Below are 5,591 nucleotides of genomic sequence, written 5' to 3'. Positions count from 1 at the left end.
TATGTACGTATATACATATATTCATGCATGTGTATGTATAAATGCGTGTATGTGTGTATATCCACACACACACACACGTACACACATATATACATATATATATTCACACACACACACACATACACACACATACACACACACACACACATACACACACATACACACACATACACACACACACACACACACACACACACACACACACACACACACACACACACACGCACACACACACACATACACACATATACATACACACTCATTGTGTGTATATGTATGTATGTATATAGATAGATAGATAGATAGATAGATAGATAGATAGATAGATAGATAGATAGATGCGCGCGTGTGTGTATTGTTCTTTTTTCTTGTAACTTATTGAATCTATCATGTTCACCGAATGTGTATGAACCGCTGAGAGCAGTCTTGGAGGAGATAATGCCTGAACCTGGCTGAATTAAAGAAAAGAACATCTATACACAAACAAATACAAAAGTATGCAAATTATATCGAGAAGCATACAAAAAATGACAGTAAAATTCGGTAAACTTAGACACTTGCTAATATTAGCAAAAATACGCCACTTTTGACTACCCTGCATGAGTATTTCTCCTTATTTGGCCACAACTCTTGTGGTGCCAGAACTTGTGTTCCAATAACAATTTATTCTATCTCTACATCTCTCTATATATGAATGAAACGTTTTTTCCAACTGAAAGGACAATCAAATTTTTGCTTCTGTTCAAAAAGAAATAGGAAAATCGTTGATAAAATTGAAGTTGTTAAAATTAGAAGTTCGACTCTAAAGTCTCCTACTTGTACAGAAAACGAGATGTGATGTGAAGGGGAGACTCGCACATCCTCTCCAGAAACAAGATTCACAATGTAATCTATACTCCTGATATTGATATTATCTGTAGCGTTTGGTATACAGATGTGTTATATATACATGATGTATGCTTGATTGTATGTATATATGTCTGCATCTATATGTACATAAACACTAAGATGTATGCATATGCGTGTAAAAGAATGAATCTATGCAACCGTGTATGCATACGCAAATACTCCACTAAAATAAACCTTTTCGAAACGGTTTGAAGCAAAAATAAATACATTCACACAAATCATGTACTATGTAATACATACATAAATATGTACATACACACATACATACACACACACACACACACATATATATTTATGTGTGTATTTGTATTGTATATGTGCTCGTCTGTATATACTAAGGTGGTTCATATGAGCATATGTATGTAATTGTTTGTATTATACATATATAGAAAATTCACACACAACCCCCCCCCCCACACACACACTTCTGTTGGTGTCATATATGAAAGCAAGAAAATTATTTAGGTCGAAAATGAAAAATATATACTTTACACTGTATATTCTGTGTTTGTCAGTATCAAATATACTTCAGTATATTAATCAATGTGTATACATACACACATACATAAATATCTATCAGTCCATCTATATATATATATGTATGTATGAGTGTATATATATATATACATATATACACACACACACACATACACACATACATACATACACACACACACACAGACACACACACACACACACACACACACACACACGCACACATACACGTACAAACACACACACACACACACACACACACACACACACACATACACACACACACACACACACACACACACACATATATATATATATATATATATATATATATATATATAATATATATATACATATACTGCATATATATATAATATACATACATATATAGATACATATATATATATATTTATATATATATATAATATATATATATACATATACTGTATATAATATATATATATAAATATATATGGAAACATATGCATACATATAATAAACATTAAATCGATGTTGTTGTAAAACAAACGTTTCGCTTGCAAAAATTCTTGTCAGTAAAAAAAAAAAAAGAAAAAAAAAATCAGGACGCGATTTCCTTTCAAGAAATCAACAACCAAGTATGTTAATAGGTCAGATTTATGTATGTATGTGTGCATGTATCTGTCTACGTATATCTATCAATTTATGTCTCTCTCTCTCTCTCTCTCTCTCTCTCTCTCTCTCTCTCTCTCTCTCTCTCTATATATATATATATATATATATATATATATATATATATAGTACACAAACACACAAACACACACACACACACACACACACACACATATATATATATATATACATATATATATATGTATATATAAACATATATATATAATATATATAATATATAATATATATAATATATAATATATATATGTATATATATATATATATATATATATATATATATATATATGAATATACAGAGAGAGAGAGAGAGAGAGAGAGAGAGAGAGAGAGAGAGAGAGAGAGAGAGAGAGAGAGAGAGAGAGAGAGAGAGAGAGAGAGAGAGATGCGAAAGAAAGAGAGAGAGAGAGAGGGGGGGCATTTGTCCACAGAACAGCTTACACTCCCCCCTCATACAGTAAGAGACAGATCTCTAATTGGCCATGTCGGCTGAACTAAATTCCTTTGCCCTGACATTTAGTATTTCAGTCTTACAGTCGGCCTTTTGCACGATTAATTAAGCCATTCCTTCAAGATTATCACTTACACTCTTAAAGTTCTCTTCTATTATGATGTTTTTGTAATAAATTAAATAACCCAGAGGTGTCATACTCATGGTTCACGGGCTAATTGTGGCCCCTGGGAAATTATGACCGCCATATGCAATTTGTTACCATTAGTATCATCTAAAATTTGATAAGTAAAATAAACTTTACACACAAGTACACAATACCATTTTAGTAACGTAACCCTGGGAAGCCAGTATGAATCTTTGTTGCCCCGTAAGATGGTAGCTGAAGGGACAACAAAGCGAAGGGTATTGAGTGTGACACCCCTGCGTTATAGACTCTTCAGATCTTAAATCCATTTGACTACGACAATGCTCTAATGGTACTATTTATTAACTGAATTTCCTACTCTCTACAAAATCGATAACACTGATCTTATTTTGAGAATGGGATAACGGAATGGCTCAGCATTCGTAAGGAAGTGTGCTAAAACAGCTGACCGATCGGGACTTCAGTACGGAAAGATATCCAGTAGAGTGGTAACCAACAGCCTGCCCTGAAAGTCAAGATATTAAACTTAGGAATCTGTCTAGATATAAAGGTAGAGTATATGAAATATTTCATATACTCCGGAAATTTAATTCTTACCTAGCTTCTGATTCTTGAACTTTCTTCCCAATAAGAATCGGGAATCAGGAATCACCGATCCCGACTGCTCTGTGGGAATCAGTGGAATCATCAAGTGAAGGATCCCCTGGAGAAAACAATGATTTTCCTCTATACCTTTCGGATAATTTCTTCACTCTATTGCTAAGTTCACGGATTTGGATCCTAGTAATCTAGCATGTCAAGGCACAGAGAGCTTCATTTCCCTAACAGTAAGAGCATCCATGTAACTCCCATTGAAGATCACAGTGAGAGGCCAAACGCGTAATGATGTCACTTGACAAAGCATGGGAAATATGTGGGTTGGCCAGAAGCTGTAAAAGCCTTATATGGAACATGGTGTTCATATGTGTGACACGACTGTAGGCTGAGGGAAAGTCAAGTTCTAAGATTTATATATATATATATATATATATATATATATATATATATATATATATATATATGTGTGTGTGTGTGTGTGTGTGTGTGTGTGTGTGTGTGTGTGTGTGTGTGTGTGTGTGTGTGTGTGTGTTTGTCTGTGTGTGCGTGTGTGTGTATGTGCGCGTGTATGTGCGTGTGGAGTTCTTGTCCATATATGCATTAGATATGTATAAGTGTGTAGGAAGGCCTCTCAAATATGCATATTTTTCTTGCTACGTCTAATTTCCCCAACAGCGGTGCAATATTGATAAGAAGTGTGTTGGTGCAATGGCATTAGTCACTAAAACCATGATAAATATCTGATAGGAGATAAGACTGCAGGAAATATGTAAGAGCAATATCAATGCAAGATTTGACGATAATAAAGATAAACTATATATCTCCAACTTCCGATCTGGATCACCAGGTTAATATATCCGTAAATACAGTGTGACGTGCTTCATCTCCAAGTTATTTACAGGTACCTGAGCACAAATATTCGCAATTCCTTATATAACATCATCATACGATTTAATAGCACGTGATATCATATATGTAAATTTATAAAAAAAGAAACGTTGCCATTATCAAAGTCAGTTAAAACTGGTCCCAAGTTGAGGTACGGGACGTATTCGTACGCCCTCGCAGCTGAAACCGAACTGGGTCTATTTCGGTTTTTACTGTGTGTGTGCAATGTTCATTTTTTTTCTCGCAACTTACTGAATCTTACTGAAGAGAGAGAAAGAGAGAGAGAGAGAGAGAGAGAGAGAGAGAGAGAGAGAGAGAGAGAGAGAGAGAGAGAGAGAGAGAGAGAGAGAGAGAGAGAGAGAGAGAGAGAGAGAGAGAGAGAGTCAGAGAGCGACAGAAAGAAAGAAGAGAATGATAAACAAGTATAACGTATAACACAGACATCAACTTAAATCATAATTAACCTCGTCTAGCATCCGCCATGAGGTATTTCCCTGCCCAGCTTGCATGCAGACTTTACCAACAATTAACCTTCAGACTGTGCTTTTACCAAGGCCAATTGGATTTACCACAAGATGGCACTGGGAACGTCTACAGTGCATAATTACGTAAGTGTGGGCAGTCTGCGTACAACCGTCTCGTCGTTTGGTCATGAATATCTCATGTCTGCTCAACTCAGTATTGTATATGCATCCATGTATGTACATATGTATATGTTTGTGTATATATATATATATATATATATATATATATATGTATATATATATACTTATATGTGTGTGTGTGTGTGTGTGTGTGTGTGTGTGTGTGTGTGTGTGTGTGTGTGTGTGTGTGTGTGTGTGTGTGTGTACACATACACACACACACACACACACACACACACACACACACACACACACACACACACACACACACACACACACACACACACATATATATATATATATATATATATATATATATATATATATATATATATATATATATATATATATACACCCATTTGCTTGCATCTATATGCATATATCTGTATATATCATCCATTTGCATTTTATATTTACAGTACAGGCGATTCTGAAAACCCTAAAGTTCTTAAGAAACAAAAGGTATAAGTATAGCTATGATATTATCTGAATGCTCCCGCAAATGGAACAGAATAGCATATGGTGTTTACCTGTTGTGTTGGACATGTTAGTACACGGGTAAATACTGATTGAGTTGATGGATTACATCTATGGTGGCATACCTGACGTGTAGGTATTCATAAGGATGTAAGTTATAATACTTTCTTACATATAAGCCTACTGCTAATTCATTCGAAGAATTATTAAAGAATAAACAATCTGCACAATAGAATATCGAAAAAAACAATGCACGTGGTCTACGGAAAGCGTCAAATGAAAACGAATTACGTAAATATTACGCTTCAGTTAC

The sequence above is a fragment of the Penaeus vannamei genome, chromosome 35 (genome assembly GCF_042767895.1).
Source record: "Penaeus vannamei isolate JL-2024 chromosome 35, ASM4276789v1, whole genome shotgun sequence".
NCBI classification, from domain to species: domain Eukaryota; kingdom Metazoa; phylum Arthropoda; class Malacostraca; order Decapoda; family Penaeidae; genus Penaeus; species Penaeus vannamei.
This window is presented reverse-complemented; position numbering follows the sequence as displayed.